At 36.6% G+C, this 26,952-nt stretch overlaps 1 protein-coding gene across 9 annotated transcripts in view; it reads left to right on the plus strand.

Moving 5' to 3' along the window:
• The window catches only part of LOC149078955 (plasma membrane calcium-transporting ATPase 2-like), a 167,879-nt gene that overhangs the window by 59,732 nt on the left and 81,195 nt on the right, over positions 1 to 26,952 (plus strand). The window lies entirely within an intron of this gene.

The following is a 26,952-nucleotide window of genomic DNA, read 5'->3' on the forward strand; positions in this document are numbered from 1 at the left end:
TACTGTCAAGCCATACACACCTATCGACATGAAATAAAAGCATCATTAGACTTTGAATTTTTTTCAAAATTTGTGAATGTATTTAGTTGAAATTATAACATTAAAAAAATTGGGGATTTCATTACTATGACCCTAGCAGAGGGCCCTCCACAGATCTTACCAAGGGACCCAGTTTCAGGAGGAGGGGGGAACATGAAATAAATATATTTACTTTCATGTAATTATTTGAAATTACGTCGAAAGGCCCCTGTTAGAAATATTGAAGTGGGATCCACCAAAAATTTGATCATAGAAGCCTGTGGCTCTAGAATGTGGAGTTGGGGAAGAAATATATTTTCTGTAAATATTCCCTCCAACTGTTTACTCGTTAAAAATTTCTTACGTTGAAGGATAACATTAAAAAATTATTCAAATAGCACAGCACCAATATTATCAATTACCTTAATGAAGCCCTACTCCTGTGTATAGTACTGAGTTTATGGAAATTAGGATTATGAGATTAACGATGTTTGCAATAATATATATCTCAATATTCATCAACGCACTTCATGTAATAGTAAAAAATGAACTCGCCTGATTTTACTGCAGCTGTACAGATAGGCCTGTACTTCCTTCACCCGAAACCAAACTCGCTGGCGGCCGGATTAGCAGTTGTTTTTTTCAACTATTCCTTTTAAAGGATTTGGGCAACAATATTGTTTCTTGCTTTGCCAAAAAGCTAATAAAATAAACATTTCAACTAAAAATTTATCATTAAAAAATTGTGTGCGCTAACGTGTGTCAATATGGCGATTATCGGGGATAAGCAGCTTCCGTCGGGGAAGAAGGTCGGAACGTGATGACGTCAAAAATATTGCGAGCGAAGGTTTTCTGCTTTAGCTGGTGTTGGCTGAACTCCCATGTTACCGCGTTGAAAAACCGCATCCCCGCCCTCCCCCCACCATATGCACACATAAGAAACGGACATTGTACTGAGACGATCGGCACTTTATTTTGGCTTGAGGATATTCCAAGGCCATTCTGAATCGACCTCAACGTGAGCTAGAAACTGCAGTGAGAACCGGAGTCGAACGTGATAATCATGTGGAAGCAACTGCTGCACAAGTGAAAGTTTGTACGGATAATATCTGAGGATATTCCGTATATGATCTTCTGGACAGTTGAACGTGGCCTATCTAATGCCTGTGCTACACGCCTGACACTAGTGAGGCTAGCTACCCGTCCTGTAAGTGCTAATGCGACCGTTATCTCGTCAATTTTTCGTCGTAGAGGTATGGTTTCAATTTAAAAAATGCTCCAAATGTGTTCAAAAATCGCCCTGTACCAGTTTTGAGAGTGAAAATACAATGTGTAGTAAAATAAAAAAAAAATCCAAATTTTTGTACAGTGCTCCTGTGCTCTAACTTCCAATTATAAAGTTATTGCCCGGTCTCCTTAGTCCAACAATAAAAATACTATGTTTTTGAGTGCAATATTTGCTGAGATTTTTGAATTGAAAAATTAGAGAAAAGGTGGGAAAGAACAACATAAATGTGAGAAGGAAGCGTTTTCGTTACACGTTTTCTCCGATTTTTTAATTTAAATATTTCAGTGAATATTGCAATTAAAACATGGGATTTTTTTTGCCTCAGAAAAGACAGAAAAAAGCTTTCTAATCGAAAGTTAAAGGACGGGAGACCATATGAAAGTTTAATTTTTTATTTTATATCACACTGTATTTACACTCTCAAAACTGGTGCAAGGTAATTTTTGAACGCATGTTGAACATTTTTGAAATTGAAATCATGCCTCTACGACGAACGGTTGATTCGATAAAGGCCGCATTAGCACTTACAAGACACTGTGTATAATACAAAACCTTGTACTGAAGTTGAGATGAGTCCTGTGTGAATTATACTCGTTTATGCACCTCTTTTGGTTTTTATTCTATTTATATTTAGGCATTTTGACTTTCTAGTAAATTTGCTTCTAGTTTTCTCATCAAGAAGATATGAATAATGAGCTCCATGATAAATGGAGTCCAGCTGTAACAAATGAAATAGCCGGTTTCATTTTCAATTGTTTGAAAGTAAAAAAAGACTTTCCCTACCATAAATTTAATATTCAAATTCTGTAAAATAGCACTGGCAGGGCTTGGTTGCCTGAAGTTTTCTGATTCGTCTTCAGTCTAGATCTGACGTATTTGCGTATTTCATGTTAATTTTGAGAATTATATGAGAAACTCAGTCTTTGTCTAGGGTTTTGTGCGAACAGTGTTCAAATGAGAAACCTCGATTTCGAAATTTTAATCGAGTTTCTTCGTCTGATAACCCACGTTCCGGTGTCGGGGAACCGGTGAACAACTAGTCGTAAATTTAACGCTCTCTATCTATGACAAGAATGTATTTGCGTAGATGATGGGCAACGCGCCGGTTTCCCCCCCCCCCCCGAAGATTCTGTTCCTTATACTTTTTTTTAGTGTTCCATCCCACAGCATGAAGAGAACAGTGAAGCTCAAAAATAACTCATCAGCAGCAATAGAATGCTTTTTCATCCGTGGGGGAGGGTGATTTGTGGTTCGTGGAGTTGGAAATATTTTCAGGTGGCAAACAAATGTTCTGTATTACAGCAGTTCTATGACTCTATAACAAAATTATTCTCTACAAATACTGAAAGCGAAATCTGTTTTTCCAAAATTTATTTTTCGTGAAATATTTGGACTAGGCTAATTTGAAAATTATTTGATTTCTTCGACTCAATTTCTTAATTCTTCGATTGTTATAATATTTTTTCTTATTTTATCTTTGAGTATTTTTTTAAATATACTAGTACGAAGCCTTTGAGTATTTTTTTAAATACGTATACTAGTACGTACTATGAATTCAAATGACTTTCTCTATGTGAACAATTTACCAGGCATCAACCTTTTAAACTTCAGAATAATCCGATCGAACTGGTCGTCTTTATCTCGTGTATATTTCTTCACTGTTTCCGTGCAACGTACTTAGTGTGAATTTACTGAAAATTTTACTCGAGAGTCAAATACATGTATTAGAAAGAAATGCATTTATATATATATATATTTTTTTTTCTCTGGCTGCGCCAAGTTTCAATTCGTTTATATTGCAACGAAAAATATTTCGAAAGTGGCAGATTGAAAAATCACAGATCTAAATCCAAGTCTGATGCTGAGCTAAATCGCCGAACCTGTAGTACAGTGGTGTATATAACTTATTCAATGCGATTCAGCTGCCTCGAAGAAAATATATCGTCATCCAAATGAGTTCTTTTTTTCCAGGTCGTTTTCGACGAGCTCATATCGCAGATTTTTCTTTTGTCTGATTTTTTTGTCCTTCATAATATATTCTGACGTCGATTAATCGACCTTGTTCATCATTTATTTATTGGGTTTTAAAATACTTCTCGTACACGTGGCAGAAACGTCTGGATCTTTATCGTATACATAGTAAAACATCTACAAAATGACAGTTTGAGAGCAAAGTTGTGTTTTGTAAAGCTTGTGACAAAAGTTTTGTGGAATGCATAAAATTTTTTTTCTCACATATCGATGTAGAAAAAAAATACGTTGTTGAGTTAGAAAAAATTCACAAGTTCATCGACTTAAACAATATATATAAGATGAAATTCCATCATTTAAAAGTTTTCAATCACCATGCAAGTAGGTTTGTATCCGCACATGTTCAGGGGTCAGTCCAGATATTTTTATAGGGTCCTGTTTTTGTGAAAATGTTTCTTAATTTTGTGAAAAGTAATTTTGTTGGAAATGAATAATGTGGTTAATTTTGTACAAGGGAAATAAAACGTCAAATATATGGTTTATGGTTTCATTAGTTTGCATTTTGTGAAGGGTCCGGAAAACGGACTCAAATTTCAGTTGGACAGACCCCCTTATGGTATACATGTTCAATAGCATGCAAAAAAGAGTTTTTCATTTCTCAAGCTCGGAAAATGATAAATGAAATGCGGTTGGGTTATAATGTAACCGTTACACACTGAAATGTATAAAAATGGATTTCATTAATTCAACAAAATAACGTAGAAAACGAGGTGGATGCGATATATCTGATTCCGTGGTCCATCGAAGTTCTGCCATGTACCGAAAATGTGTAGAAACTGAGGATCGATTCGTTTCGCAGCATTACGTCAGAAATCGTTAATTATGTAGATCAGTTGTTCCAGAATTTTATACTTTTGCGGCATCCTTGGGAATAAGATCAGGACTTGAAATATCTCAAGGCTTCCCTGTCCGATCTTTAGGCTCTTAGGCGGTACCTTACAGTGACGTGAAGCAATGGTTGGGTATCACAGCCCCATTAATAATTTCATTCTAAATTTATCCCCGAAGTATCTCACGGCACCTTTAAGCGATCTCACGGCATTCCGTTTGATGATCACTGATACATCTAATCCGATTTCTACATGTTCGTTTGCCACACAATTTTTTTCTTCTGGCAATTTTACCATGACCTTGACCATTTTGTTTCATTTCAATTTTGGCAGTTATATCATTAGTATTCAGAGATCGAAGACAAGCGGTGAGGAAAAAGCAAAGAGAAAGGATAAAAGAAAAGTATTATCGCGAGTAGCGAAAAAGTGAGCCAAATATATTGGCCAGCTCAGAAATACGATGGGGGAGGGGAGGAATAAACAGAGGAAAGAGTGTGTGATACTCAAAAGTTGCTCATACTATTTCCTTTGCCTCATTTGAACGCGTTCCAAGTTAATGCTGTCAGTAACAAGGCATTTTAACTCTAAAATGATTCAGTGTTACAACAGCCGCTATTTCTCACGTGGCCAATTGTTATGTTTGCAAATTATGAAACTTTTTTTTTTGTCTTTGGTCTCTTTCATTCTATGTATGGCAGGGATCAGAGCTTTCTCATTTTTTTGTTTTCCACATTCGAAGGTCGGGATTACACTATAAAAGTTTGACAAAACATCTTTTGTAAAACGTGAAAAAACAACCAATAACCTTATTGGTTACATTCACTTGAATATAACCGATACGCTTGTTAGTTGAATTTTCAAGTTTTATGAAAGAACTTTCTAAAACTTTTATAGTGTAATGCCGGTCTGAAACCAGTAATAATAGAAATTGACCATTCACAAAATTTAAATGAATGGAAAAGTTCTCGCATCGCTATTCGGTACCCATATTTCGCGAATTTTACATTGTTTATTCTGTAAGCGCAATACTGAAGTAACGTAAGGCCCCTTTCACACGGAGCGGATGCGGATGCGGAAGCGGGTCCGCATACCCTTTCACACGAGCACTGAAGATGCGGGTGTTTCGCCCGCATCTTTAGGTTGAAATTCGTGCATAAAAACTATTTTTTCGCAATTTTTATAACTGTTTTTCTCCTTCACCCCTGATTCAGTGCCCATATGCAGCCTAGAGGTATTCTTTGGTGGTTTAGTCTAGAGCCACATAGAATATGGGAATAAAGATATCTTCATTCCGATCCTCACAAGTAGTCGATGGGAGAAAATGTCTTAAAATATTTTCAAAAGATTTTGAAAACAAATCTGTCTTTCCGGAAAAATATGAAAGAAAAATTCCAAAAACATCCAATGTTCGAAAAATCCAATCCAAAAACATCCGAAACTAATATGTTCCTAAAAAAAAAATTCGGGAGATATCAAAGAATTTGCAAGTAGAAAAAAAGGGGAGGGGTGGGGACGTTCAAAATGTCTGTGCTTAGAAATATTCACATCACAATTCTGTCTTAGGCCGGGATTACAGTATAAAAGTTTTATAAAAGTTAGTTTATAAAACTTGAAAAATGCAACCGATAGGCCGATCAGTTAAGTTCGCTCGAATGTAACAGATGTGTTTATTGATTACATTTTTCAAGTTTTATAGTGTAATACCAGCCTTAGGCCGGGATTACACTATAAAAGTTTTGTAAAAGCTCTTTGATAAAACGTGAAAAATTCAACCAATATTATCTTATTGGTTGAATTTTTTGAATGCAAAATGTGTGTGCGTGTTTGTGTGTGTGCACCGGTTGCATTTTCTGGAATGCAACCGATGCGCCTATTGGTTGAATTTTTCAACTTTCATAAAAGTTCTTTTATAAAACTTTATAGTATAATCCCGGCCGGATTACACTATAAAAATTTTATAACAATTATTTAAAAAAAAGCAACTAATAAATTTATCGGTTGCATTAGAGCAAATGCAACCGATAAATTTATTAGTTGATTTTTTCAAGTTTTATAAAATAACTTTCATAAACCTTTTATAGTGAAATCCCATCCTTAGATTAGTCATTTCTGAAATATAAAATTTCATTTTTTCAAGTTTATAGACTGAATATCGTGTAAAATAAACTTGTAGGTATCGGGGGAACCACCAAAAATATTCAAGTGCTAGGGTCTTCAAACGACTTAATCCGGCCCTGAGTGAACGTCGTACGGGGATAACGTTGTTTATAAAAGTATTTTTTTTAAAGTTTAAAAAAATTAACAGATTAAAAATTTAAAAAAATAACAAATATTTAAAATAATATTTCAGATATTTATATTTTTAAATAATTTAAAAAATTTAAAAAGAAAAAATTAAAATTTTTAAATTAAATTTAAAAGTTATTAAAGTATGTAGTCAGTTAAATATTCGTAATGCACAGAACGGCTTATCATTTTTGTTCCGTCAGTGGCCGTTGTTGACAGGTTTTATTGCATAAAATTGTGAAATATGGACGAAAGGCAGTTAAAGTTGCTATATCTCAATCTCAGAACGAAACAAAGGGATAGACGTATGTAGGTACATTATATTAATGAGCAGGGACCATCATATGGTGTTTTATGATGGTCATTTTATCATTATGGCAAATAATTAAAAAAAATTCCGTGAAAAATCACCTTCAAAAAGTACCCAAAGATGCGGACGAATTCGCTCCGCATCCGCATCGTCTGAATAGCCCCGAATAAACCTATTGTCAAAACTTCTATGTGCGGATGCGGAGCCCGCACTTAGGTTTTGACACATGCGGACGACGTCCGGACCCGCATGAACATTTCCTAGGTGCGGAGATTTTTCGGCTCGTCTGAAAGGCGCAGTATATCCCAATTGTTAAAACTTCTTCCGGACCCGCATCCGCGTCCGCTCCGTGTGAAAGGGCCCTAACTAACCAGATCTGAGTAAGAGTGGGTGGTATTCACCGACAGGCTTTAAACTAGTCATAATTTTTGGATAAAAGATCGACACGGATTAGCTAAAAACCTGAATTTATCCAATCTGTGCCGATCTCCTGTCAAAAAATTTCGACTATAGTTTAAACCTTTTCCGTGAATACTACCCTTATATATAGGGTGATTATAAAAAAACTATCCCGACATATGGGCCCCTAACTATCATACCATTCACAGAAACTGAATGAAATTTTGGCATAAAGTATTTTGATGTATGCGCTCAAGAATGATAAGTAAAACAACAGTGTCACTCTAACAGTTACGGTTACAGTGAGAAAATTTCGAAAATATCAAATGGCAACACCAAGTTTTTTGTATTGGAATGTGATCTCCATTGTGAAAAACCCTAAATAGCGTTCGAACGGCAACTGTAGCATGAAAATCACCGGCGGTAGATAGGCTAAAAGTGAGGACAACCAATAAGGACAGAGAAGCAGCATAAAATAAAGCATTTTATTGTGTTTCACAAATTTTCCACATGACCTTGTGGAGGACTAATCAGGCTGGGATCTCAGCCGAAGAAACGGTGTGACGAATGAAACGAACATTAATGCTCTGGTGCACGGCAAAGTCCTTTTTACTTTTTCCTTGCCTAGCTCCGGGGATTTTCGTGCTACAGGTGCCATTCCAACGCTATTTAGTGTTTTTCAGTATGGAGATCGCATTCCAATACAAAAAACTTGGTGTTGCCATTTGATATTTTTGAAATTTTCTCACTGTAACCGTAACTGTTAGTGTGACACTGTTGTTTGCCATATCATTATTGAGCGCATACCTCAAAATACCTTATGCCAAAATTTCATTCAGTTTCTGTGAATGGTATGATAGTTAGGGGCCCATAGGTCGGGATAGTTTTTTTATAATCACCCCGTAAATGACCACATACAGATGAATTACTGTAATCGTGTAGTGACGTGGGGCGGGTGAAAGCAATATTATCTTATATGTAAATGTGAAAGTATGTAAGTATATGTTTGTTCTTTATACAAATCTACACCGTTAATCATATCAGTCCAAATTTGTTTTAGGATTTTTCGCTAATGTGTGGAAGAAGCCGTAACATATTCCGCCAAAAAATATTGTTATCAAATTTTTTTTATTACAGAAATTTCTCAAAAAACAAAACCCCTTTTTACACGATTTATCAATGTTTTCAATCAGATGCAACAATTTCTTTCCAAATGTTTTCATAAAAAAAGATGCACATTTTAATGGATTTTCTATTGCAATTGGAATTTAAAAAATCTGTTAATAAATAACGGAGTCAAATAGGTTTATGTTCCACACCAAATCTTAATTTATAAGTACAAAAGTTGCTTTGATCAATGTATTTTTTTTCTTTGTGAATACAAGTGTTGGTGCGATAAGTGTATTTTTTCGCATCTACACACTAGATCAGTGGTTCCCAACCTTTTTTTTCCTTCCCGCACCTCCAGAGCTATGCGACTTACTTTCTTTCCCTGGATAATGCGTTTTCTATCTGGTAGAAAATTCAGGGTTTTTTCCTGTAATTAATTACATTAATTACCCAATAATTAATTTCTATGAATTTCCTTACTCATTGTTTAATGTGTTTTCAGCTATGGCTAATATTTTACTTTGGCTTCATTTTTCGAGCCATTGTTACAAAGTAATAATTGAAATCCTTCCAGTGCCCTAAATTCTCCCCCCCCCCCCCCATCTAATTTGAATGTACTGAGCTGCTATCTTCAAGAGTGTCATTAAACTCTTCAGAGCCATTCAGTTGGCTACTTGCAGTGACGCAGTTGCTTTGCTCTCTTCATTTACGCTTTAATTTATAAAAAAAAGTTTTTGTTATAACTTGTTACAGTGCGTGAAATCAACTTTGAACAGTTATATTTACGCCTTACGTTAAGGTTTTTGTCAGTTAGCGATTTATAATTATGGATTTCTACTTGAATATTGTGTTGCAATCGTAATAGTCGTGTAGCTATAGTAGTTTAGTCAGGAGCAGTCACAATTTTTGCCATAGCTCAATTCTTAAATCCGTCCCCCCTATGATTATCCCCTTTAAGACACTCATAATGCACTTTTGATATATTTTTGTTCCCGATATTTAGACTCATTTCATGATCCAAGAGACATCAAGAAAGTTCCAGTCATCTTAGCCTTAAAGCCTTAACATACTCTATAGCTGGGATCTCGTTCTTGGTGACTGGAAGTCCCCATAAAACATCTCTGAAATCCTCTATGGAAAATTAAAAAAAATGATGGAAGAGCGTAAGGAGAAACAATTCTAATCAAAGGCCAAGAAAAGTCTCATCATTGAAGATAAATATCAGCCTGGAACACATCATCAACAAAACCTCGCAAAAATAAAACATATGACTCTATAGATATACAGGGTGGGCAAAAAGTCTGCAAAAGCTTTAAAAATTCATAAAAACCGGAAAAATAACCGAAATGAAAAATGGTGTGCGGGGTTAGCATCACTAGGTTACGGGAATTTTTTTGACAGGAAAGAAATAACTAAAAGAACAGCCGATAGGTGGCGCTGGTACGCGCGACTTCTGTGGAAATATGCAAATGAGACGGTTATAAGAACTTGCGCTCCTATTCCACAATCAGTTCACCGTCGTAAAACGTGTATGTGAACATGTGGAACACATATTGCTGTAATAAACGATTTGGAGGCATTCTGTGTATCTTTTCTTTGACTTGTGTACGTCAGCGCCACCTATCGGCTATGTTTTCCTTCTTAAAAAATTCCCATGAATTAGCAATGCTAACCCTGCAAACCGTTTTTTATATCGGTTATTTTTCCGATTTTTATGAATTTATAAAGTTTCTACGGACTTTTTGCCCACCCTGTATTAAAACTGGTAAAGTTTCCGAAATGCTTTAAGTGGTACCACAGGATGTGTTCATCCTGAACAAAACTCAAAAGATTCAGACATAAACTATTCAGCCGTTAAGTCTGTGATTTCTGTATGTTCAGTCGTCCGTACTAAATAAAAAAGGAAATTTTTTAGTAGCGTTATTAAAGAATAAAAGAGACATTAACGGAATAGTGTTTTATCCCTCAGTAATAAAAGAAAATTTGCGCCCGGTTAATAACAAAAAGAAAAGAAAAAAAATTCTGTCCCATATGTTATTTAACTTTTCAATGGAGTAATGAAAATTCGGTTGCAATCGCGAATTTAAGAGATGGAGTGGCGAAAAAAGGTCTGCATCCTGCTTTTTTGCCAAAGATCATCATTCCACTAGGAGTCTAGGGGAAAAGAGCGAGGACTTTCCTTTTGCTTCTAATTTTCCCGTCATTAATTGTCCCGTCCGATTTGTTAATGAGCTACTGAATCCGTGTTTTGTGACGGCATTTTAAGTCCACGGTAAAAGTAACGAGGGAATCGCTTTTCTTCCCAAAACTTCTCCACTGAATTGCCACCTGTTCTGCCGTTTTGCGCATGTGTGCTACCCTTTTATTATTTCTTAACGACACTCATTTGTTCGTTAGAAAAGGTTCTGAGGTCGTGAGCAGGTCGCTCGTGAATGGCTAATGAACTTCCCTAATTAAATCCATTTTCTGTCGTGGGCATAGGAATCGGATATTGCTTTTTGTAATAATGACGTGTATTTTTTCTTCTCGTTTGAGTACGCTTGTTGCTAGAACATGATATATGCTCAACGATGGTTTATTAATTCAATACCAATTTATGTAGCTAAATTTGAATGAAAGCTAGTCGCTCTTCATATCAATATAGTATACTTATAGAAAAAAATCTTGTTCGATAAGAATATGAATGACAGATCTTTTTCGAATGAATTTAACTATGTAATTCATGTTTTATGCTTTATAAACTCCTTTAATTTTAATATGTATTAAAAATGATTTTTCTTGGGTGTTAAAATCAGATTTAGCTTAGTGAGTTATCGCCTCAACTTATGTCGTTAATTGAAACGGGGGAAAGTCTTACTGTTCTTAAATTAAAGAAAAAATGATATACTATAAAATAGGGTGAAATATGTAAGTTAGCCCTAAATTATTTTTCATTTTTCTCTCGTGCCTAGTTACACACATCACTTACTCAAAGTACGAATATATCTGGAATAAAAGGAAAAATAGTATGTGTTTATATGCGAAAACGAATGTTGTGTGAAAATCCGGGAACGCTTCTTAAATTAAGAACTGCTAGGCAAACGAAAAAGAAAATAGTCTCAATGCACATTTTACTCTGGATGATGATTCTTTCACGATTTTCGAACTCATTATATAATCAATCGAAGACTTATTTGTCTTTAAAATAGCAGAGAGTGACTCCAAAAATTTAATTTCACCCCCCGCCTCTTAAAATATTTATTTAAAAATACAAACTGCAGGCAAAAGCTCAGTTAGAGCTTGCATATATGAATACAAAGATAAAGATAAAAACATATGTATATACAAAATAAAAATTTAAAAATATGCATCATCAGTATTACTGTATTTTAGAAATCGGCACAATGGAGAATTTTTCAAAACATTTAGAACGATATGGAGAAACAAAAAAAAGATTTCGGCATCTAAGATTAATTCGTGGGCAATAAAAATTAATATGGTTTAGAATATCAGGTGCATCAATATGAATAATTTTTACAAGAAATCTAGTGAGGGGACGGAGAGTTTCAAGTGAAACATAACTGAACGATTAGCGAAGTATTTCGTTTGATAAGTAATGATTATATGACTGATGTTTCGTAAAATACACATAGCGTAAAAACCTGCTTTGAACACGTTCAATTTTAACTATATTAAATAAGCAATGTGGATTCCAAATTCTGCTACAGTATTCCAAAACAGATCGAACATAGAAACTGAAAAGTAACAAGATAGTTTCAACATTGTGAAAAAGCTTACTATTACGAATTATAAAACCAAGACTTCTGGATGCTTTAGACACAATATAATTAATACAGGGTGATCAGCGAATAAGCCCTTATTTCAAAATTAAATATCTCTACAACAAATATCAATAGAATTATTCGGTAAACGGTACGTTTATTAGCAAAACTGTAAGAATGTTGTACAGAAATTTCGAAAATTTAGTTTTTTTTTAATTTTTTAAAATTTAAAAAAAAAAAAAAAACTGGAGATTTTGGGGTTCCGAAAATTCTCATTTGTGTGAAGAGAAACCACTGCATTCTCTGCCTAAAGTTGCTGCGATATGCGCCAGAGGCATTATCGTCCCCTTCTTCGTGCGAGAAACGATTACTACTGACGTTACGTTACAATTTCGGAACAATTTGTCAGCACACATGGCGCATACCACAGCCCATGCAGTAACTTTAGGCGAATGCAGTGGTTTCTCTTCACACAAATGAGGATTTTCGGAACCCCAAAATCTCCAGTTTTGTTTTGTTTTTTTTAAATTTTAAAAAATTAAAAAAAAACTAAATTTTTGAAATTACTGTACAACATTCTTACAGTTTTGCTAATAAACGTACCGTTTACCGCATGATTCTATTGATCTTTGTTGTAGAGATATTTAACTTTGAAATAAGGGCTTATTCGCTGATCACCCTGTATGTTGGTTAAATGAAAAAGAACTGAAATATTACACCTAAATCCTTCACACAATCAACCCTTGGAAGTAATTTACCCTCAATACTGTAATCATATATAAGTGGAGGATGCCTCTTACTATAGGTAATAAATTTACGCTTATCAATGTTTGAATACAACTTATTATTTACACACCATAAATTAAGTTTATTAATAGATTCTTGTAATTTTTAGCAGCGTCATCGACATTAATAACATGAAGAATTTTTACATCATCAGCAAACATCAAGCATTTAGTATCAATACACAATCAGGTAAATCATTTATAAATAAAATAAAAAGTAAGGGATCCAAAATCGACCCCTGGGGAACACCAGAATAACATGCATAACAAGAGGATTTACAACCATTAAAAATTACTCTCTGAGATCTCCCAGTAAGATATGGCTCAATTCACTTGAGCAGATGTCCAGAAAAGCCCCAACCCCTGATCTGAAGAAGAATATGATTGATTGAATCGAAAGCCTTTGAGAAATCAATATAAACAACATCAATTTGCTGCATATTATCTATTTTGTGCTATAACTTGAGAAAATTCGACTGAATTAGTTAATGATCTCTTGGCAATAAAATAAAAATATAATAAAATAAATAAAACATGCTGAGACAACTAGAAAACCAGGAGTGAATGTGGCCATAAATTTCAAGGATGATAAGTTCAAATACCTTATACAAATAGAATTAATTTTAACTATATGTCGATAATTTAAAACATCAGATTTATCACCATTTTTGAAGACAGGCAATACTGAGAAAGTCTTCCAAATTGTAGGAAAGACACCTGAACTAATAGAGATATTAGAAATGATAGACAGGAACAGCTAAATATGAGCCACAACCCGTAACTATGAATGGGGGAAATACCCTCATCGCCTTGGCCTTTACGACTTTTGAGTTTTTTATAGCAGACAAAATGTCTGAACATCATGTTGAGTAATGGAACTAAAAAACAATTATTCGCAAAATCATAACTTGGTAGTTCAGTCGCTGACAAGTTGTTGAAGCTACGAAAAACTGAACTGAAAAATCAGAAGATGATCTGCCACAATAAGATATGACACCGGGAAAGCAATTACGGGATCTTAAATTTCGACAGAAAGACCAAAATTTACGAAGGTTGTGATTAATATTTTCAAGTAAAGAAATATAATCATTTTAATGAAGACGTATTTTACGCTTAACATTTCTCTAAGATCACAATTTTAAAACATTCGATCTGTTTAGATCAACTTCTGAATTTCAAGACTAGTGAAGATGTCCCACTACACTGCAGCCATCTCCAAAATTGAAGTGAATGATGCTTCATTAATGCATGGGAAAACTGTTCCATTATCGGTGTCTAGACCTGGTTCCTAATGTTGCTTAAACAAATTCGTAGATTTTCACACACTCTGAAAATTCAGAGAACGCAATTGATGTGTTCATCCATTATTCTTTAAAAATATTAAAATTGCATTTTTTTACCCTTTTTTCAAAAAACCTCGAATTCAGACGTGTCATTATCTTCGTTAGTTTGAATCCTTCGAAATTTCTCCATATCCTTGTCAAGCAGAGTTTTGAATTTTTCGATTTCTCAAACTTCAAATAACTCTAATTTTATTTAAATAACTCATTCTAATGATGCAGGATTTTTTTTTAAATGCATTGATAAATGAGACTTCATTTTAAGAGATCAGTGGCTCGCTTTCTCTCGTTTTGAGAAATGAGATATTCGTACTACTCAGTGCAGTTCGGTAATTGCTGATAATTTCGATCATCCCATGCAATTTAATTGCTGAAATATTATAGTTATTTAGGCTAAGTTGTGGAAGTGGAGGGCGTGTGAACTCTGTAGGGGGAATTGCAAGAAATCCCGTTGCTGGGAGTGAGAAAAGGAATGAATCTTATTCAAAGTTGTGTTTCATAACCACACACAACTACAGAATTATTTCTCTTTCTTTCTCTACACAGTGTGAACGCAAGAGACTGGGCGGTAACAGCTGCAGCTCTGTTTTTTTTTCTTCTGTACATCTCTGATGATCAGTAGTAGACAAGTTCTTCTATTTTTACTTAGGAAAGCCACCGCCTCCTTCTTGCACGCACCCTGTAGTGTTTTTATTTTATTTTGTCTGTTCCTTTGGCCTTTTTACTATAACCTCTCTTTCTCTCATTTCGTATGAGAGAATAAGAAATGGAAAGAAGAAGGAAAATTAAGTACATAAAGAGGAGGAGGAAAGAAAAGAAAACTTTGCTGTGGACCATATCGTTTGCCAAGTTTTCCTTATTTTGTCTTTTATTTTCCTTTCCTCTGAATAAGAAAAGCGGCATACTGATTTCATGTCACGTGAACGTTTTCATCTGAAAATAGTTTCACTAGTTGGCAGGAGTTTCAAGATAAAGAAATGGATTCCCACCTTCCCCATTTCTCTGTTCCTTTTTAGCGGAACAACGATTTAAATCATTGTCATTGGTGATAGAGTGTTTTTGTTTATATGTTATTCCTTGCAATTTTACGCCAAAACGCTATTTTTTAATTGAAATTGGACTTCTGTTAATGTTGTTTGAGTTCGAATATATATAATATTGTTTGATTTTATCAGAATACTGTTCTTTCTTCACACTACGTAACTAGCGGCTTTTTTTTACTGTTGTTCGTCCTTCATCGCTTCAGTTATATTTTATTCATGGTGGTGGGCAGGCCCTTAGCCAGAAATTTCGTTCGGAGGGGAGATTGCACTTACATTTCGGGGGAGGGGGCAAAGTTATTTGACCACCAGCTTTTCCCCCTTTTTCAGTCATTTTCTCACATTTCGTGGGGGGGGGGAGGGAAGACCAGACCCCCCAAGTCCCCCACCGTCTCGCTACTGCCTTGGTGGTGGGGAAAACTTCGGAATCATTCAATTCTTATTGGATCGTGCGACCGCCCGGGGCGCCTAATCGGAGTTAAAAGGGTAATAAAAGTTTTGATACAGTTTGACAAAAAAAAAACCTGGCCAGGGAGTGCCAAAAATAGGTCCCTCATGTGGGTGGAAATTTTTTCTCCAAAGGCGCCCAAAATATTTCCCGCTGAATTTTTCTCGACCCTCCCCTGTCCCCGACTAGTGATTTCAAACCACTATAATATTTTACTACTGTCTCAAGTAAATTTCAAGTTTCCTTTCCGGGTAAAGGAGAAAGAGTTCTCATTTTTTTAAACTAAAGAATGGTACGTATCATTCGACCAATAATCACCGAAGTCTCGTATTTAAATACTTTGGAATCACGATTTCAGCCTACTTTCGTTGGAACCATCCGCGTGGATTTCACAAGACAAAAATGTCTTCGAAACCTGTTTTACCTGCGCAGAAACTTTAGCCATTTCACACGACTTCTTTGTTATCAAACCCATATTCCACGCTCTCCTACGACTCTGATATTAGGGATCATCCAAGTATTACGTCAGCATCGATGGGGGGGCCGATTTGCTGACTTTTGATGACAAGGGGGAGGGGGAGTTTGGATGATACGTCATCAATCACCCTTTATGAAATATTCTTAATGACATCTTATTTGGTGCGCCAAAAACGGAAAAAACCTTTGGATAGTTATTGGGCACCTGAACTAACATTCTCCCTATTGATAAGTCCCCGATAGAGCTACTTTAGTGATCTCTAAATGTTTCACAGATGCTTCACGTGCTTTTGAAATGTGCTCGGGCCGTTTAAGTGCTCTGGAACTGTGCCACGCAGCACTCAAGGAATCTCGAAACGTGCCACGCAGCACTCAAGGAATCTCGAAACGTGCCACGGATCGTTCAAGTGTTCTGGAACTGTGTCGTGGATTACTTAAGTTATCTTTGAATGTGAACGTGGTCTTTGAGGCCTACTTCAGTGATATGAAAATGTGCCGCGGGCCACTTAAGTGCTCTGGAATTGTGCCACGGCTCATTCAAGTGATCTGTAAATGTGCCGCTTAGTTCATTTTTACGAAATAAGGTTTGGGGGGGGGGGGGGCAAGCCACATCAGATAACCTTCAGGACCATATTTGGTCTGCGGATCAACGGTTTACCATATATGGCTTAGAGGGTGGGTCGCAATGAATTTCTTAAAGAGAAATTTCAAGTTCTAACCCTTCAAATAGCATTGAAATTAACAGAAATTAATTATGACATATAAAGGTATTTTTTGCGAAATTTTAATTAAAAAAAATATTTTTGCATCAAAAAAAAAATTTTTTTTTCGTCTGGGGGAGGTGGAGGCGCACGAGCGCCCTATGACGCCCCCTCCCGCGTTCTTTTCTGATCCCACCAATATGCGTTTGGAGGTAGGGGGCAGTGCTGACAATGGGGGTAGGGGGTCCAAAATAGCTAAACATTTGCTCACTTAATACTTGAACAGCCCCCTTAGAGATCTCCCCGCTTCTAGTAACAAAGATGAACTCGAATCTCTCCATAACAGATACATTCTTTTCATTCATGATTCTATTTCCCCCTCCGCTTCCATTGCTGCCCTCAAAAACGAACTCAACATCCAACATCCTGGTATTCAGAATGGGTGATTAGGTATAGAGTTATTTCTCGACAGTCTCTTATTAATAAATTATTAACTGCTTAATGCTGTGGTGTTTGGTCAGAACATATCTACAAAAAATGACTTTTTGATCTAAAATTATTCTTGCTAATTATAACTAATTAAAAGTGAGATGAATAAGTGTTTACGGCTAAACAACATGCTGATGTATGATATTTTCATTTGTATTTGTGTGTATGCTTTAATTTCGATTTTTTTAATGACAATGAAAATGCTTATATCTCAAAAATGTGATTTTGGAGTTACGTTCTGACCAAACACCACAGAATTAATATTAATCTTTCCAGCTACCCCACCCCATCAGCTGATCAGGGTGTCCCGTTGAAAATGACCTTTTGCAAACCTCTGTCATAGACTAATTGATATGGTCAAACCCCGTCTTAATGAAATTCGGGATGGAAAATTCCGTTCTTCATATAAAGGTTGGCGGAATTCATTCAGTAATGATGTTATCTTCCTTTTAGCTTACTGTGATTCAGGAATGTTTTATTGTTATTTCTTTTTAATATCAAAATTTAATAGTTCCCCAAAGTGGGTAGTATCGGTCCCTGTGCTCGATGGAATGGTCTAGGGCAATGATTCCCAACGTGGGCGTTAACGCCCCCGGGGGGCGATAGAAGCTACGGGTATAACATAGGATCCTGTGGGTTAGATTGCGTTGGGGGCGATGGGACAAAAAAGGTTGGTATGGTCTAGGTAGGGGGTGGTAAAAGCTATATACGAGCACAACACAGGATCATATAGGTTGGCTTCAGTTGGGGCGATGGGTGGAAAACTTTTCTGAAGAATGGGGCGATGGAACACCAGTGGTTCTCAAATGTTTGCCCCCACCTTGTTTGCAGCTGTTTTGTTAGAGGTCATGTGAAGCGCCCACATGGAAACAACTACTGTATCAGTCGGTAAACTTCTAACCACTGAGTAGGCCAACATCATTATGTTCGACCTCTCTAATTTTAGCGGTGCATTTTAACTTCGGATGTCTCGCATGCTAAGACATCTTATTCATACCATTCCTTTCGATGTGGTGTAGTATCCGTACCAAATCAAAACTTCATTCGATCGGAGAACAAGCCGCATAATAGAGTATTCTATTTCAGAAATGCAGTTTTCTTCAAGCCCTCTTTTGTCCGGGGGTTTTGATGTTAACCTTTCAAGCGGCAATTAGAAATCACTAAACCCTTCTTTAAAATGCCATATCTTTTTTAATGAAGTAGACTATTTTCCGATTTTCAGCAGGTGCAAACTAAGGGGTATAGGAAAGAGTTCATTGAGAAATGATTTTTACATAACAGCTGGGTTTGTTACTGCTAAAATAGGAGGCTTTTATAGAAGCGAGATATCTCGCCATTGCCGCTTGAAGGGTTAAAGATGCACGCAATCCTGGTCTATCCCCTGTATTTGACGATTTACTACCCTTTTACACCACAAGAGGTGGATGGTTGCGTCAGAATTTTTTTGTCCACAAAATGTGTTTCAGTTGTGTTCAGGGTTGGCGAGGTTGATTGCATTTGATTATTTTTTAAATGCAAATAAGATAGTTTTGAACACAAACTTTAGTATAAGAATCAATGAATTTTTTAGAGTTATGAGTTTTTTCCATTGCTGAAAAAGAACTGCACTTCTTGCAGTCTTGACAATAATGGGTTTTTGCAAAGCAAAATTGATACTTCCTACATTTATTTATACAGTCGAATCCCGTTATAGTGGAAATCTCGTTTTAACAAACACTTTTCTAATTCCCCAGATAAGTTTACATAGGAACAATACAAATACCTGGAATTCCTTTCTAACAAAATTTTTCGCTATAACGAAGTGATTTCTCCGGTCTCCTGGAGTTCGTTTTAACGGGATTCGACTGTATTTAGCATCATATTTCAGAAAAAATTTAATACAGAAAAATTGCTTGAAACACACAAACTCTGGTTTAAGAATTATATTATGATATATATATATATATGCTTATTAATTTTATCAATTGAAGAATGAGCATAAATTATGTTTTACAAAAGCGTTTAAAACATCTAAAACCCTGCAATTGTGTTTGCGAGTAAAGCATCAAATTTTGTCTAAAGTAAACTTTAGACAAAATTAAACATTTCCAAAATAGACAACTTAATTCGATATTCTATGTAACAATAATTCCGTCAACAATATTTTTTCTTGTTCACAGAGTATTATTATATCAAGATTTCACTGTATCGGGGTTAGCATATTTTTGCCATTGGTGTGGGAAAAACCACGGCTTTCCCAATCGATGCATGCAAGGCATTGTTATGCGTTTATTTTTCTATTTATTATGCGAATGACATGGTTTTAAATTCAAATTTTGGTTTAATAATCAATTTTTATAGTTAAATTTTTGCCAAAGCTGGGGAAAAACTTGAGTAAAAAACATGCCAAGCATAAAACAAATTGATACTTCCCACATTTATTTATGTTTAGTATCACATTTTTGAAAAAAAATGATGCAGACGAGTTGTTTGAAACGCACATACTCTGGTTTGGTTTAAAAATTATTTTTTATTGACATGCTTGCTTGTCAAAGGTTGAGTACGTATAAATTATGCTTTACAAAAACATCTGCCCTAATACGTACTGTTTACTCAATCATGTTAGCAATAACAGTAGCTAATTTTCTCATTCAAAAAAGTCATAAAATGTTTAACCTCTGATAATGCAGACAGCGCCGTCTTAACGCATGGGCCTACCCGGGCACCACAAGGGAAGAGGGGGGCCTCACAAAAATGAGAACTGGTTCAGATTTTCGAGAATTCGCCAGGAAGGGCCTCAGAAAAATCACACTGCCCGGGGGCCCATGATGCTCTTAAGACGGCGCTGAATGCAAAAATAAATTTTCAATATTTCAATCGTAAAGAAATACCATCTATCAGAAATTATGTGATGTAAATAAAACCACGAAATTTATTTCGAGGGTAGGAGGAAGGTCTCAAATAGCCTGAGCCCCCCAGGTTCTGGCACTCATGCTCGCTTTCGCAACGGGAAGCTGGCTCGCAATCTCATCCGACCAACATAGGTTCGACTGGTTTTTGTGCTTTATGTATCATTCCATTAGCTTGTTTTTGGGACATTGATCATTTGGTGGTTTTATACTTCAGTTCTTATCTGAGATCTGATGGATGATTTTTTTTTCTTTTATTTCTCTTTCAAATGCTGACGAGTCTTTCATCAAAAAACCACATAAGAGTTGAATCGGAAATTGTTGAAGTGGAGCTGAGAAAAGATTTTCTGAGGAAGGAAGCATGATTGGACGTAACTTCCGGAAAAGATTTCCGATTAAAATTGCTTTATTCTTCCCCCCACACCACATGCACACCTCCTCCATCGTTTTGTTTCATTACCGACGTCAATTGATAAAGCTGTTACCATTCGAGACGTCGTGTCTGGATTTAGAATTCATGACTCGCAACCGATTTCTCGATAAACCGCCTGCCTTGCTCAGCGTTGAATAATCTTTTACGTTACTGGGTCGATATCACCATCCAGCCAACGTGTAATCACGAGTTTTCATAGATTCTTGCGGTCACGAGACAAACGTTTGCTATGAGGACATTTCGATTCAATTGATAATCAAAATAATCATCCGTCGGACACTCAAAGACAAGATGTATGTCGCCTGTTTCGAATCGTTTCATTTTTCACATTTCCATATCGCTTTCAGTTAAGAAAGCTGGTGTGCTCCCACAACGGTGGGACTGATAGGGCTCTAGCCCTGGTGCCCGGGAAAATTCTCATCACTGAGAGAGATGGACGGCTTTTTCTCAGCCCAAGATATCAAGGAAACGGATATTTTCTGGATATTATGCTGAGGTGAACTCGGAAAAAAAAGTCATCTGGTCTTTTCTTTCCGAGTTCACCTGGGCATGAAATTCCAGAAAATATTATATACGATGTCACTCTCTGTTCATACCAAGTACGAAAGTCTGGATATCCAAGCGAAGAGGAAGTTCCGGAACAAAATGCACATTCCTCTGCGGGGAATCGAACCACCAACTTCTCACTGTCTAGGCGAATGCTCTACCATTGATTTAAAGAGGACCGATATTTTCTTTCCTTAGAGCATATGTATGAATGCTGAATGGGACTAAGCATGGACACCTCCTAGTTTAGCCAGTAGCTCTTACGTCGTTAGCCCCCACATAGCGACATATAGAAAGAAACAATGCCCATCTGTTCGTTCAGCGTTTAATGGCCACATCCTGGAGCAAGGCCCTAGGCTGGGATCTTTTCACAGGCCATTCTACAGTTAATTTATAGCGTGAAAAGGCACAAAATGATGAGAATTGTCTCGGACCCTGTCAGCCTCGCCCTTATGTGGGCTCATGCATATGTCATTCATGCATATGATCTAAGGAAAGAAAATGTTTGTCCTCTCTAGCTCAATGGTAAAGCACTCACCCAGACAGTGAGAAGTTGCTGGATCGACTTCCCACACAGGAATGTGAATTTTCTTTCCTAATTTCATCTTTATCTCCGCTTGGATATCCAGGCTTTCGCACTTCGTCGGAAAGAAAAGTTATCTGCTCTCCGCCGGGAATCGAACCGAAGCCCTCTTGCATACCGGGCAAACATGTTACCATTTGCACCATTGGAGACACGACCCTGCCTTCCTTATTTCACGCACTGTGGCGTGAGGAGGGCTGAACACTTCACCCTAAAACATTCATGAAAACAAACAGTAGAATATGGGTGTTTGCTGCCCTTTTTTTTTAAACCATCAAACAATTACACGTATATTCACCTCAAAACATTAATTCTAATTTTAGCCCTTGAGGCTTCATTGTAGAAATCTATGAACCCTTTGTGAAATGCCGTATCTTTTTTAATGAGGTAGGCTTTCTTCCAATTTTCAGCAGGTTTAAAGTAAGGAGCATAGGAAAAAAATGTTCTCTTGAGAAATAAACTTTACAAAATATTTGAGATTGTCAACACTAAAATAAGGGACCTTTAAGGAAGAGAGATGTCTCGTCAATGCCGCGTAAAAGGTTATACTTTGCATGGTGAAAATGAAGCTTAATTTCATTCATTTTGAGTTCCAGTAATCTGAACTGGCTTATACATATTTATATTAATTGATTTGACGGACTTTTTTTCCGTGTGTTTAATTATATTAGTTTCGGTAATTGGTCTCTCCCCTAATAATTTCTTCGTATCTCCGCCCTTGGAGGCCATAGCCCAGGTCAACAACATCACCACCTACTGTGCCAGAGGATTTCAGAAGTGTGGTGAGTCCAGTATCTGATTATTTCTTGTCAGAATTTGTTTTGGCACAAAGGTACAGTAAAAACGAAATTTTTAAACTGCCGTTCGGAATTGTCTATAAATCGTAGGTCCCGTTCGGTGTAATTAGTGCTCTTATGTGCTGGAGATTGTCAAATTAATCTGACTTTCTGCGTGTATTCCCATATAACCCGTAGGGGCCGTTCAAGTATTACGTAAGCAAAATTTCGTCATCAGCTCTGCCCCTCTGAATCCTAACGCATATTGGTGGGATTAGAGACGTACACGAGGAGGGGGGGGGGGGGCATAGGGAACTCGTGCCTCCTCCCACGATCAAAAATTTATTTTTTTAATTGAAATTTCGGAAGAAAATACCTTTATGTTATTACAATCAATTTCTGTTAATTTCACTGTTATTTGAAGGCTATGAACTCAAAATTTATCTTCAATAAATTCATTGCGACCCACCCTCTAACCATATAATGATAGATCGCATGAAGGCCCTTGGCCTGCGGATATTTACAGATCGCTTAAATGTCCCGTGGTACAATTCCAGAACATTTAAGCGGCCCGTGGCATATTTTCAGGTCACTTAAATGACCTGGAACACAGTGCCAGAACACTTAAGCGATCCGTGACACATTTAGAGATCCCTTGAGTGACATGTGACGTAGTTTTAGAGCACTTAAAAAGGCCCCCAGTGCGGTTCTACATCACTCAAGTTACCAGCGGCACATTCTCAGATTATTTAAGTGATCCGCGGCATATAATTACGGATCACTTGAGTGATGCGTGGCACAGTTCCAGAGTACTTAAGCGGCCAGGACACATTTCCAGATCACTTGGATCCGCGAAACTCTTAGAGATCACTAAAGTGTCTCTATAGAGCACTCATCAGTATGGAGGGGGGGGGGGTATGTGGGTATGTCACTTCAAGTGCCCACAAACTATCGAAAGGTTTTTCTCGTTTTTGGCGCACCGAGTAAGATTCTGTTAAAAATATTTCATATCTTCATAAAGGTTGGTTGATGGCGTAAGCATTATCCAACCCCCCCCCCCTGTCAGCAAATTGGAAACCCCCTCCCCCCATCGATGACGACGTAATACTTGAACGACCCCATATCTATTTTTGATATTTTGCACACTGACGTCCTGTTAATTCGTTTCATGTCGCGTATGTGTATAAACGCTTATATAGGGTGTCCGAGAAAGATCTTCATTCTAAAAATTGATAACAAAAATACGAAAAGGTGAAGTGAAATGCAGTTTGCGACAAAAGAATGAAGAAATCTAACAGTTTTTTAGTATTAATTGCCTGAGGCAGACGGCACTAGTTGCTCGGCAGCTTTAATAAGAAACGAACATGGTGACCGCGGCTGGAGAAAGCGCAATGTGAATGAAAACGAGATCGCCGAAAACACTGCGCTTTCTCCTGCACGGTCACCATGTTCGTTTCTTATTAAAGCTGCCGAACAACTATAGTTCGTTTCAGGTTAACTTTGCAGTGGAAGGGAAGCTACGAGGGAACCGCATCACACGTTGCTATGACAACGAAAGCCTTTCAACCAATGTATCGATGCGCGGTCGCGGTAAGGTATAGCTTATTCTCACTGAGAAAAATGTTTTCACGTATAATGGTGACCATTTTTTTTTCTAATTTAAAATTCTTAAACGAATAAAGATCGATTCAGAACAATATTTTTTCAGTATTTTCTTCAATCATTCAAAAAATTGAAATATTCTGCATAAATGATAATCGTACGCATCCGATATATGGGAACTATATTTTGTGGCGAAGGAATACACTCTCTACCTTTCTCTGCACTGCAAAGTTAACCTGAAACGGACTATAGTGCCGTCTGCCTCAGGCAATTGATACTAAAAAAAAACTGTTAGATTTCTTCATTCTCCTGTCGCAAACTGCATTTCACTTCACCTTTTCGTATTTTTGTTATTATTTTTTAGAATAATAAAGATCTTTCTCGGACACCCTGTATATATAACTCGAATCTATTTTTGATTTTCTTATATCGTTGAGGAAGTGCTTAACTGGGGGGGATCGTCCAGCCAGGTGACTAGTTGAAATGTTTTTCGACACAACCACAGCCTTCAAATCATTTCCGTAACAGCTTGGTTGTGTTCGGTTCACCCTGTTTATTTCTTCCCCCCCCCCCCCGTGTGTATTTATGTTGTTGAGAACTGCGGGTTTTGATTTCTGAGCAACAAGACGTGCTATAACAGTTTTTCTCCCGCATAATCGGAATTTCAAAGGATAGTAGCCCAGAAGTTGAAATTTATTTTGAGCTGACACCTACTTTATCACTCGGAGTGTAATAATAAACGAATAGAATTCGCTGTCCTACGACTATCGATACTGATATATTAATTGCGTGTGAACGTCCGATTTGTTTTTTTCCCCCTTTGTTGATTAATCTCTACGATAAATAAGTTTATCGAATCGGACTATGTTCACCTTTTTTTATTGTTTTTCCATTTCAAATATTTTCTTTTTTCCCTGTTATGGACGTAAGAAACTGATTTTTATGGTGTTTGATTAGTAGAAATCACTCATCTTCTATGGAATATGACGTGCTTTTGTTTGATTTTTTTTCCCCTCCATCCATTTGTGTAAACACATATCACAATTTTATCGTCGGTTGAGATCGAATTCGGTCAGATTCGAGAGGAAGTAAGTACAGTACTTCTGTTGCAGCTTTCGAATGAGCAATGCCATCAGTGTTTTTTCAACGATAAAAACTCTTACTCGTATGAGGTATTACATGTGTTCAACTTTCTGTGAGTTCTACTGTCAGTTTTATTTACCTGTATATGAAAGCGCATTGCCGCACGCGAACACTTATACTCGCTTCTTTCACGCACCCATTTCGTTTTCCCATTTGCATCCTCAAACGGAATAATCTCCTAGCACAGTAGGTACAAATCCGCTTCCTTATCGATCCGCAGATATATGGGGTGGATAGGCATTTCTTTAGATAGTATGAATCTGTGATTTTTCTGGGAAAATAATTTTCGTGGATTCCTTAGAATAGGATTCGGACTTCAATTGAATTCTAATGAATTTTCTAGTGTAGGATGGTCGTGGACTTCCCAGGAATGACACTAAGATTTGAAAGAATTTTATTTTGTGAAGGAGCTTTCGAGCAAGCAATATGTTGTATAACTTGCGATTTTTTTAATTGTTCTTTACAGTAGAATCTGTTAATTATCTGGCGGAATTGGGACTGGACCTACATCGGTTAAATGAAATTTCTGAATAATCTAGTATGTGCAAATTTTAAGAAGTCGAGCATCATCTACGGGCCTATAATTCGATAATCGGGTTTATAAAATTCTAATTTACTATACATTACAACATACTTATATGCAATTTAATCATCCTCTGCCTTGCAGCTTTATCGTAAACTTTTTCAACAATAGTTCTGATGTATTAGCGTTCTTGCCGATCAAATCAAGCATAGCCTAATTGTAAATAAGAACGTTATTTCAATACGCATCGTTGTTTCTTTTATTATTTTTAGTGATAATATAAATTCATTCGCAAAAATTAGGAATAAAGTTATTCTTTTTTTCAATGAGTGAGTGAGAACGCCTTTGTTGTTTCCGCGATTCTATTTACATGAACTAGGATATTATTCCCCAATATGAAATGTAGGGGAAAGTGGTCTCCGTCAATATCAACTTCTCAGAATTTGAATGGGTGAAAAAAATCGATTCCGAAATCGATTAGATTTTTTTTTCTGAAAAAGCAATCAAGAAAACTCCATAAACTGTAATGTTTTCTCGTGTAGCGTGCATGCATTTCCACTATGTGTATATCGACATAATATGCCTTCTTGTTTATATGTATTTTAGCGTTTCTCGCCGTCATTGTTGTTGTAGGAAAACACCTACGACTATCTTTCCACTAGTGTTTGCGGGCGTATCTCCTGCAAAAGTAACTTTTTCGTCCGTGATACTGGAACAAAAACTACATAAAGAAATGAACAACACATTTGTGTGTTCTCTTAACATAGGAGTAATGCCAGCAATAGCTTGGCCGTGCTCCAGTCAAGTTATTACAATTCCGCTGTGGTGATAGTGATGTCCTTGCCACCATGCAGATGACGGCATTGAATGCGGGTACTGAACGCAAGAAAGAAAGAAGTGGAAAGAAATTTCTCATATACGAGTATGAGGATGCGAGATTATGGTATAATAGCTAAAAGCATTCACAAAATGTTCCAATAAGTATAATTGGTTGTCGTTCTGACCATTTCACGTAATATGTACCTTGAAATATGCGGCTGTAGTTTTGCCGAGATATACGAATTCCAATCTTGTTTTGGGAACGTTTTTCGCAACTTTTTGAAATTTGCGCGCACTCTAAAAAAAGGATTAATTTTATTACTTTC

Source organism: Pholcus phalangioides, unplaced genomic scaffold (assembly GCF_987345545.1).
Source record: "Pholcus phalangioides strain wild (caught in Gottingen) unplaced genomic scaffold, Ppha-v1.0 ptg000013l_1, whole genome shotgun sequence".
Classification (NCBI taxonomy): Eukaryota; Metazoa; Arthropoda; class Arachnida; order Araneae; family Pholcidae; genus Pholcus; species Pholcus phalangioides.